Source organism: Pinus tabuliformis, chromosome 4_1, assembly GCF_031772625.1.
Source record: "Pinus tabuliformis cultivar Carrire ecotype Pingquan chromosome 4_1, CPIR1, whole genome shotgun sequence".
Taxonomy (NCBI): Eukaryota; Viridiplantae; Streptophyta; class Pinopsida; order Pinales; family Pinaceae; genus Pinus; species Pinus tabuliformis.
In genome coordinates, this window is record NC_142303.1 from 101,193,077 (window position 1) to 101,204,893 (window position 11,817).

Here is an 11,817-nt window from a genome sequence, read left to right on the forward strand (position 1 = left end):
AGTTGAAAATACAAATTGAAAAAATAGTTTTTCCTTTTTTTCCCTCTAAAATTTGATGATGTTATCAAATCTTATTTTATTATTTCCACTATTATTTTATAATTTTCTTAGGAGGCCCATTTTATACCTCCAAATTCTGTTAATTATTGGAGTTCACAGTTACTTGGTAATCCCTTTTGCCTAGAGTATCCTAAGTAGTCATTTCTATCTTTTCTAACTCCTTAAACTTGATAAGATCATCGAGTACTTGTCCTTTCAAGCTCGCTAAACCAACAAAAGTGAGTAGAGTCATATTTTCATCCTTTTCTCAACTCTTAAAACATGACAAGGGAAATTTTTTGTTTCAAATTCTAAAACCAATTAATTGACCGCGGAACAACATCCTTCCTTTGGAAATACTCCTTAGTAGATCTTAGGTTGATACTAATGGCAACATTTCTTGAGTCTACTAGTCAAGGAAACCCCTGTGATGGGAATCCTAGTCCTTTTCCTTCTTTTTGAAATACTAGTGCTCCTTATATGGAAACATTGTCCCTTCCTGTATTGACCATTGGTCTACTAGTTTGGTTGTTTTTGACCTCAATGGTTGCGAGTGTCAAAACTTCTTTTCAACCGAGTTTTCCTCCACTTGTACAACATCAAGCTCATGTTGATCCTAAATTTTACCCCTTGCCTTATTCGCCTATTCATTCACCCTTTTCTTCCTCTTCGCCTAGTGAAATTTTGGATTCTAGTAATCAGGAAGCTAAGAAGAAGAAGAAAAGGTCGAACAAGAAGAAGAAAATAAGCAAGGGGGAAACCAAGAAACCATTGCTACAGATGCAACTAATGAATAAAAATCTTCCAACAAACCCAATAAAGTAAAATTCCCTTGCATGTTATGTAAGGGTTACCACCTTCTTCGGAATTTTCCTGGCATTCCCAAGGTCTTAGAAGTGTGGTTCATATATTCACATCGACCTTTGTCATTAGCCTCTGGCGATCACGCTGGTGATAAAATTTCAACTAGTAAAGCTCACATGAAAAAGGGAAAAGTCAAATTTCCCTGTAAGTTATGTGAAGGTAATCATCCCATTCACCTTTGTCCTTTAATGGATGAAGGTTCCAAAGAGTTGGAAAACCTTATAATTTTTCAACCTTGTCTACCGAATGGGTATCGAAAGCTTTCCCATGATCCTTTGCTAGTTCATCAAGTGATTGATAAAAAGACATCTTTGGTCAACCCCACTCTCTTTGAAAGTGAGTCTCGTGAGTCTATTCTTGACCAACCATTGGTTGAGAAAATGATAGACCTAACTCCACTTTTAGTTAACTGTACCTTTCCAATAGAGAGTGAACCTCATATAGCTCAGGTTCTTCTAGTTTCTTCAGTTTCAAAAGAATTGGAGATAAATCCTCCTGTTCCCAAGGTGCATAAGAGAATTTATCCTGTTCCCATGGAGCAAGAGGGTAGCTCTCACATTCCTATGACACCCCCTCTGAGTAGTTTAGTCACTTATTTTGATTGGAGTCAACTAGAAGGATATCGTCTTCCCTCTTATGTGCCTTTCTAGATTATAGTACAAGCCTACCATATGGTTGTACCTAGCACAGTCATAGACGAGAGCGCATCTATTAGCATTTTGTCCTCAACTGCTTGGCAAGCCCTAGGTTCTCCACAACTTCTCTCCGTCACCCAGAATCTGTTAGCTTTTAACAGAGGAACCATTCAACCGTTACAGATCCTTCCTAAGTTACCTATTAGATTGGGAGGGAAGGCTGTCTATATAGATGTGATGGTTTTCCAAGGCCCTTTAGATTTTAATCTACTCCTTGGCCATGACTATGTTTACGTCATGGGAGCCCTTGTGTCTTCCCTCTTTCGAGTGATGTGTTTCCCACATGAAGGAAACCTTGTGATTATTGATCAACTTACATTCATTGGCCTTGAATAATCTCCCACTAAGCCATCATCCCTAAATGGTTCTCATCTGCAAGTGGTATCACCCCTGCCATATGTAAATTACGTGGCCACCTATTGCATGCCCATATCTACCGATGATCTAGTAGGTGATGTAGTACACCATGTATTAGGGGCATTGGAACTCGATTTTGCATTTGGATCCCTATACATATATCCCTTCTAGAGTGTTGTTCTCCCATTTGTTGAGAATCTCTTGGAAGTCATGGTATCTTTTGGTCTATTATGAAAGGGTATGGAGTAGAGTTCCTTGTCTTGTGTCAATATCCTTAAAAAATGAAACAAGGACCATGAAGATAGTTCTTTTACTATGTCAATATCGTTAAAAAATGAATTAGGTCTCCATGAGGATAGTTCTTTTACTATGTCAAACTCGTTAAAAAATGGAACAAGGTGTCATGAGCAGAGTTCTTTTACTTGTGTCAAGCTCAGAAAAAGATGAAACAAGGTGTCATATGCATGGTTATTTTCCTGTGTCAAACTTGTTAAAAAATGAAACAAATCCATTCCAATTAGAGTCTTTGATTAGATCTCGTAAAATCCCAGTTGAGTCTTTCACTTGATCTTGTAAGTGAACCTTCATTCCATCCACTTAGGTGAATGAAATGAAGCTTGGGGTCCATGTAACTCAAATTGAGTCATTATGTTGGGAGAATGAAACTTTATCTCAAGCATAGTTTATCTTTGTTTCAAGCTTGTGTAAAAATGAAACCAAATCCAAGCATAGTTTGTTTTCGTTTCAAGCTTGTGTAAAAATGAAACCAAACCCATGCATAGTTTGTTTCGTTTTCAAGCTTGTGAAAAAATGAAACCATCCTCAAGTATACTCAATCATAGTTTCCCATGTTTCAAGCTTGTGTAAAATGAAACCATTCCTGCTTTACATCTCGTTATTTCCATTTTTGTCAACCGATTTTTTCCAAATGAGCCTTGGTTTTTTCATTCCATCGTCACCATCTCTTTGGTTGACCATATGCTTTCACTTAGTTGTTTTACCCACCTGAGGAGCAACTATGATGAAAGGTCTTGTAAGCCATCCTATTAACCATTACATGTCTTGAGAAGTTCCATCATGACCGAAACCAGTTGTTATCCTTTTATACCACTCGTTCCTCAAGGATGAGTCACCTTTCAACTCTTTTATGACTCTCAAAAAATGAAAATATTACCGAGTACTCATCATTTTGAACTCGTAAAAGTAAATGAAATGATGTCTACGCAGTATAAATTTAACCCTTTTTCGGACTGAGATAGAGTATTTAGGAAAAATGAACACCTTAGTCGAACATGGCTAGGAGGTTCTCTCAAATATCATTTTCTATATTTTTGGATTCAAGAGAAAAATTATGAAAATTGACATGACAGAGTTTTCCTTTTCTTTTTATTCAAACTCTCTAAATATGAAAAATACACTGAGTTACTCTTCCCTCAGACTCGTTAAAAATTAAAAGACAAAAGACTTGTCACTATGACAATCCCGAGTTTCTCCTTCCTAGGACTCGTAAAACTTACTAAGATGGATTCATCCGAAGGGTGAACTTATATGACAAGCATATGGTATCCTCTTCAAGCTTGTGTAAAAATAAAGAGGAACTCACTAGAAATAGTGTGGGAAAAAGTGAAATTTACACATCTCTTGTATAGGCAACATGTCACTCTTGAACATGACACCCATCTATTTCTCATGTTGGGTTTGGGACATCCTCACTTAGTCACTTTTCCTTCCGGGTTTAGGTAATCCATGTTTTCTCTCATTTGATTTTTCCACTTTGTCATTATGACCTTTAGTCCTATGTTGAGTCAATTGCTACCACACATCGAAGTCGTGTCACCACTATGTTCAAGAGAAGTCCTATCTATAGTCTATTACTTATACATTGTCTGACTCTTTCCTACAGTCTTGGATCCTACTCATTTCATTCAACTTTATTCCTTGTTTCATGTCGATGATGAGGGAATCATTATGACCCTCCTTTGACTGGTCAATTCCTACCGACTTCAGCTCATTATCCGGGAAGATGACTTAGAAACTCTCTTTCAATACCTTAGAGCTTGCATGCCTTAATGGAAAGTTATTCGCATCCGACGACATGTTTTCACTATTGGCCTTTGATTGGGTGATTCCACAAGTGTTTGACTTCATATTCATTATCACATTCATAGATTGTATTGTTGTACCTTGAGATCCATTATCATTATGGGTGGTTCCTCTTGTGCCTGTTAATGGTCCACATCAATGGTTGGTAATTAGGTGGTTTTATAACATGTTCAACTGTGACACTTTCATTTGCATGTTAGAATTAATACTTTGATTGGGTTTGGATGGAGCACATGACCCTGATTTTTGTCTGATATAACTCAGGATGCATGGATTTATGTATTTTTCATGATTGTACACATGTTTCTTCTATACGGATGGCTATGACCATACCGTGGGACTTTACATTTATGATGATCCTTCTATATCGGATGGTTGCACCCATGCCTTGGATCTTATATTACAGATGATCCTTCTGTATTGGATTTTTGCACCCATGCCATGGATCCTTTCATATGGTCCTTACTATTCGGATGGCTGTGTCTATACCGTGGATTCATGTTTTGACATCATATGTGTGTATATATATATGTGTGTGTGTGTGTGTGTGTATCTCTGCATCCTTGATTTGCAAGTCTCCTGAGAGTGTTTGTTCTTGTCCCTGCAAAAGCTCATAAAGAATCTCAACCATCACTCCATGTTCTACCTTCATGCTTTAGGGGGAATTTGTTAAATATTATTTGGTCACGCCTCCTGCACTTCCATGTGACATACTCCAAAGTGCCAAAAACATGACCATAATGTCATGTACTCATTCATATATGTAGTTCAGATACTTCCTAAGACACTGATTAGAAAATGGCTTAAGCTTCCCTTGAAATAAATAGCTCTTAAACCTTGATTTGATAATAATCTCTCTTATGAGGCTACGAACCATGATGGTCGCCTATTACACTATACCAAACCCACGATGACATCACTATGTTTGCTCATATACTAGCAATGACCCGAAAAGGCAGTTTTCCCAAAGAGGATGAGAAGCTTCGTGGTCTAGAAGCTTCCAAAGTGGCGAGCTGGAGGTTGTTTGGTGTAGATGAGGTTGAATTCTCCCAACTTTGCCTCTTGGTATTATCCCTATGAGCTACCTCCTTGAGATGAGGGCCTAATCCTATCTTTGGAGAGGTCCTAACTCCCTTTCCCAACCTATATATTCATCATCTCCCATTCCCAAATGGTTGCTGGTTGGAGGCTGGGTTGGTCTACGCCTATTTGCACCCTTATGATAAGATTGTGCCTATATGTTATTCATTTGGCTTGGAGAAGGAGTGCTTGGAGAGATTAGCTTAGACTTGGATATTCATTCAAGGAGATCCTATCGACATCAAGACTTGGTTGTATGCTTCCCCTTATTTTCTATTAATATTCAACTGTTGGTTCATTTTCCCTAAATCTGTATGCACATGTATCATTTAGCTTAACATTCCTTGATCAGTGAAGTAGGTTTATTTTGAATATTCTATTTGTATTTGAATGCATTGTTGTGTCTTGATCTCTTTTGCATGTGCATAAATGCTGAGAGTAGCAAGAACGAGCTTGTGGCATGAGTGATCCAAGGTCTTCAACAAAGGAGATTGAGATGGCATCAGAACAAGGTAGGCCATATTCTTCGTCTCTCTTCTCAATTGCAACTTAGGAAAGTTTCTAGTAGATTGTCACTTCGGTTTCTAGACCCACTCATTGGGCTAGAGGGATCGTCTCTATCCACAAAGAGGATTTACCTAGAAAACAACTGTTTATGTTGAGTTATCCACAATTTCGACAACATGTAAATACATCAAACATTGACAAGGGAGGTTCTATACCTGTAGGTGGAATGCCCCTTATTATACACAACCAAATATTATATGCCCTTAATGAGGCTGATTATAGTCCTAGGAATTCAAATAAATGTTGAAATTACAAGTTAAATAGTGTTGGGGTTGGGTCACAAAGCAACCCAAATTTGTTTATATGTTTCATGGAATGGATAGAAATTGGTTTCAATAACAGGTTGAATATTTGGTACTATACAGCTTCTACCAGAATTCTATATTGTGTTCAATGCTTCTTTGAGGCACACAACCCGTGGTTCTAGAAGATTCACCTATTGATTAAGAGGGAGACTTTTAAATCTAACAATTTAATTATTTATGAACTTGTATACGGATTTAATAATTCCATGTATTAAATCTTCATTCCATTGTTTTATAGGTGTGATGAAAACCATGTTGGATTTTATTTCCATGTTCCATCATCGCACAGAGTGGATAAGAAGTTGGAGGGAATCTAAATTAAATTATTAGTTTGACATAAATTTATTTCTCATTTTAGAAACTTGAGGATGGCAAGAAAAAATAGTACTTGTAGCTATTGGTGATCCAATTTTACATATACGTCTAAATACACTAAGGAAAATGCTTAAATAAGGGAGAGGGGAATGTAATACCCCTTACCAAGATCCCCTGAATGGTTTCATGCATGTACATGTGACACTTAGATTAGTGAGCCAAAATCCCATTGAGGCTTCCATGCATCTCTATGTATAGATATGTAATGTCATTGGGTCAAGCTATAAATATGTTTAAGGAAGGTGTGTCTATGTAATGGGTCAGAGGCCTAATATTATTAGGTTAGTGATCTAAGTTCCATGGAGGCTATAATGTATTAGGCTAGTGGGAAAACACATGTATGAGTTTAAGGCCAAAGCACCTCTGTGATGATCAGGATAGTGGGCCTAGCTAACTTATCATTTTTTTTCAGATTGGGGGAGAAAAAGAGTATGAGGGGCTAAGGATCCACAATAGGAAAAAGGTATCCCTATTTGAAATTATATTATAATATTGTTTAATAATAATATAATACCTTATTAAATGGGAACCATTTCTATAAAAGGGTGGTTCCCCTTATTTAGTAATTATTAGTCAGTAAAGTACATGTGTACCTGAAGGAGAGCTTTGAGGGGTACCTAGAAGACCCTTGAGAGCAGTGGAACTCCTAGAGCCATAAGACTCTAGAACATCCCTGATCGACCAAGATAGGGGTTGATGGGGGGTGTGAGCCTATCGGTTAGAGGATGTTGGGTTCGGTACATTGGCTATGTGAGGGCCTAAAAGGGTACTTGGAAGATCTATGAGGGGATTGAAACTCATGGAGCTATAGGACTCTGGAACATCCCTGGTCAGTCGAGAAAGAGGCTAATGGAGGATGTGAGTCTGCTAGTTGGTGACTATTAATTTTAGTACCTTGGCCTTATTATGTTTGGTTCAAGGCACATACCTAGCTTAAGAAGTTGATGCTAAGTGGAGTCATGGCCAAGGAAAAATTTAAGGATGGAAATTTATCATAAATTTTAGAAACCTTGGGGAAATTGTCCTTAATATGAAAAGTGTAAATTGTTTGGTGATATTTTTATAAAAATGTTCAAATTTGTAAGATTTTATATAGTTTCTATAAAATTTTGGTGATTTTTAAGATAAAAACAATTTTATACTATAAAATTTGGGTGAATAATTTTTAGAAAATTTGGAATTTGGTAAATCTTGTTTTTGGAAAAAGTATGGAAAATCAACCCACTTGCAAACATTAGCCCCTAAAAGTTTCCCTAGTAATGGCCCTAGCTTAGGGCTAGATGGATACTGAGAGAAATGTAGTAGTGTTGTCTATAACTGGGAGCAAGATATAAGGTCTATATTTAGTTGGAAAATTTATTAGATAAGTGGAAAAAACTTCAATGTGTCTATTTCATGGTATTTTCCATTTTGACGTGTATTTTGTTGTGTTTTTTTTTTTAGATTCACTGTACCCATGGATTTATGTTCTACTTAAAATATGCATATGTTTCTGTCTATGTTGAAAATGCTGGTATTTCTATCAGTGTCATCACACAGGAAGAGGGTTGGGGACATTACACTAATGGGTTAACCTCCATCATCTTCTCTGCCATAACATTTTACTTTGTAAAGGCCCATAACAACCATATACATTAACAAATAAAAAGACTAAGAATTTATGAATCCCATGCTTTGGTTATAAGTAACATGTCATAAGAGCACATTAAGGCCAACAATTAATGTATGCACATATCACAACTATCACAGTCACATTTACCAATTCATATATTAAATATGAAACATATAGGCCATAATATACATTCCATAGACAAGCACATAAATATCCTCAGTTTATAAAATATCATTTCTATTTTAACAGTTATGACTTGCATTGCATATTTTAAGTCTACAGGGGTACTTATCTAATCAATGTTAAATTATTCTTGCAACTAATGAAGGTTGAGCCACATTAAACCCGACCATAGGCATAACTAAATTTTAGTCTATCTCCTAGCTAGCCACACATGATCTAGACCAAGAAATGACGAGGGAATATATTACTTAGCATTATAGGGTGGAGTCATGAAGGCCATTCTCATGCATCAAATCCAACTCATCATTTCTCTTAAAATCCCACTAAGCCCATGTTGAAATAAGGAATTGTTTTGGGGGGGGGGGGGCGCGTGTGAATCAATAATTATGAAACTATTTTATTTTACTATTAAGCTTACAATTCCTTCTTATATTCTTTTACTTGTGAGAGAATTCATTCACCGAAGCAGTGAACAAACAATATTTTAAACACACATGTTCATACAACAATCACATGAGAAACACACACACATTTTACACAGTGTTTTTCACGTGGAAACCCATAGGTAAAAAACCACCAATTTGTTGTTTTCTTATGTAAATTGAGCACCCACTTAACTACATCTATTTGTTTGCCAGAACACACTCACAGGAGGCACCAACCCCCTTTGGTTAGCAAGAACCAAATTTCTAAGAGGAACCAACCTCTTTAGTGTGCAGGCACCAAACTTCTCTTTGCACTATTCTACTATTTCATACAATTTTCACACTGAAAACAGAGGCATAAAATATTACAAGTAAAATACCAAAATGGATTTCTACAGATTCAACTTCTGCACTCTCTCTTCTGTGCTCACATGCAGTAGATCTTTTCTTGTTGCTTACAACAACACTTCCTCTATTCTTTGCCTCCTCCATCAAGGGCTAATCCAGGTGGCTCCAGACACATGCAAAAGTCCCAAAGGACTCAGAAAGGGTCAAAATTCAAAGTGGTCAAATTGCTCCCAAACTAGCACTAGATCGAAGTGCTCATCGCCCTAATTCCAATGGTGTTAATGACACCCAAATCCGAGCTTGTATAAGGGAGAAAGAGCTAGTAAAATTTTTGGTCAAAGTTGGGTTGTGGGCCAGGTTTAAGTGTCCTACAATGTGACTGACACCGGGGCATGAAAACTATCTCCCAAAAGCGGGCGAATTTGTTGGATACTTAATTTGTCTATTATCCTTATATTAGACAAATCTGAAAAATGTGGCTATTGTTATAAAAAATAAACACACAAAATATTACGTTATATTCAAATGTTAATGTTGGGGTGAGCGGGCCACCTCTAGTGGACCCGACCCACACCCCTATCCGCCTTTAAACATATATACGTGTCAATGAAATTGATAGTGGTTGTCAGACTGAAAGTCTCTAAAACATAAGCAAATCAGCCAATGGGAATTCATCAACTTTTTTCAGTGGACAAACAAATACGCTAGTGGGCGTTCATCACATTTTTTCAGTGGACACAGGATGCTGAGATCAAGAAAAGGACATTTGGATCCTTTTGCAGCTTGGCAGGTGATGGAATTGTCAAGAGACATTCAAATATGAATCAAACATGTAGTTGACTCATGGTCTCTTCATATTGCAGTTTCTTCAGCATCCATCTTTGGCGGTTTTTCAGGAAAATGTTTTTTGAGGATCAACTTGAGAACTTGGAAGAGGGTTCCTTGTTCTTGTTTTGGACTTATCCTTGGGGGGGAATGTTAGCCTCACTCTCATATGTTAAAACAATTCTAAGTCCAAATAATCAAATTAATTAAAATCATGAAAGTTAGGATTTAATCCTACCTTTCTAGATTGAGTTTGTTCCTCATGGGTAGGAGTCAGTTTAGGCCTATTTGGTTGAGAGATTCTCTCCAAATAGTTAGGATCCTCGATTAGTGTGTTTTTGAGATATTTTCTCAACAATAGTGTCCAAGATAGACATACTATCTTGAGATAAGATTCCTGATGTATTTATTTGTACTATTATCATTATTTGTACATTGGATTGCATCATGTGAGGAATACATAAACATTGAGGCCTTTTCCGCCATTTCTATGTATCTGGTATTTTTTGTGTGTGTTATTTATTTAGTATTCTACATTTGGTGTCAGAGCTTGGTGGGTATAATATGGAATGTACATTTGTGTAGCAATGAAGAATGAGTTGATCGGAGCTACCAAGTTTTTTTAATAAGAAGTATGTGTGCTGACTTGTTTTGAGTCAAGTTAATGAATAGTTTTTTGTAAAGGAAGGGAATAGTTCATAGAAAAGAAAAGCGCAAGAAATGAACATTCTACATCAATTACAATAGTTGAAAATCATATCTTAAAGGATGGAATCGAGGTAATCATTCGAAACTCTATTAGCTTGAATTACTCTTTAATGTGACAAGGTTCCTCTGTGTTGAATACTAGACAGAATTCAGTTGAATGAGTTGAACGGGTTGGATGATGGAATTGGTTTATGATCAAGGTTGATGAAGTCTAATTTCAAAGGATTGATTGGTTGTATCAAAAGAAAGGAATTTTTTCTATATATGCATTCTGTGTGAAATAAATACCACATTGAATTGAATTCCACGCATTTATGTTGACAAATTAATAAATTAGGAATGATATTGTTCTAGAAATTTGGAGTTAGCTATGAAATTTACACAAGAGGAGATACCATTAGCCAATTGCAGAATCCTAGTGATTAGGAAATATTGATTTGGCTTTCATTGTATTTTGGAGACTGTACATGTCTCATTATAGAGATCTGTAAAAGGGTGAGACACAAATTGAGGAGAAGGAGCAACAGTAGACTACGATGGAATGAGTAGAGTTCATGTCATTTCGCTTTGCAATCACGACAAGGAAACTGCAAGGAGTACAGTAAGGTGAATTTCAAGTGTGGAGTGGTGTTTGCATTCAGACTTTGGCCTGAGGGGTGTATTTTTAAAGGAAGCGTCAATCAAGAATATCTAGTTGTGTATGTGAAAGGCAGAGATTGAGTTGTGTTCAGGGAAAATTTTAAGAACCCCCCCTAAATTTATAAATATAATAAATGGGCGAATCTCCATGGTATATAGAAAAAATGAAAGGCGATTTTATCAATAACATAATATGTATATATAATTTTCAGGCGAATCTCTCACCAGGGCGAATATTTTACTCAATTATAAAATCTTGTAAGATCTTATTCACTAAATAATAAAACTTTGTAAAGTCCTAGTGAATCTTAGCATAGGCTACATGCTGGTTTAATTCCCCATTTAAATAGGATACATTCCAGGTGAATACCATGGGTCAATACCATGTGCCATTTTTATTTTTATTAATTCTAATATTAGGGTTAATAATGGTTTTTTGCATGGTATTAATAACAATCTAGTCCATGGTATTTGTCCCATAGTATTTTGGCCATAGGTTTCACCTAAATATAACCCATTTTTTGAGTGTTCGTAAATATAAGGTGACTTATGGAGTAAATATAAAAAAATGTTTTATTTGTTTACCATACCTCTCGTTTATTTATATTTTTATTAATTTACCATACCTCTTTTACAAATATGGTATTTGGCCCATAGGATTCACTTAAATAAAACCTCTTTCTTAAGCCTTC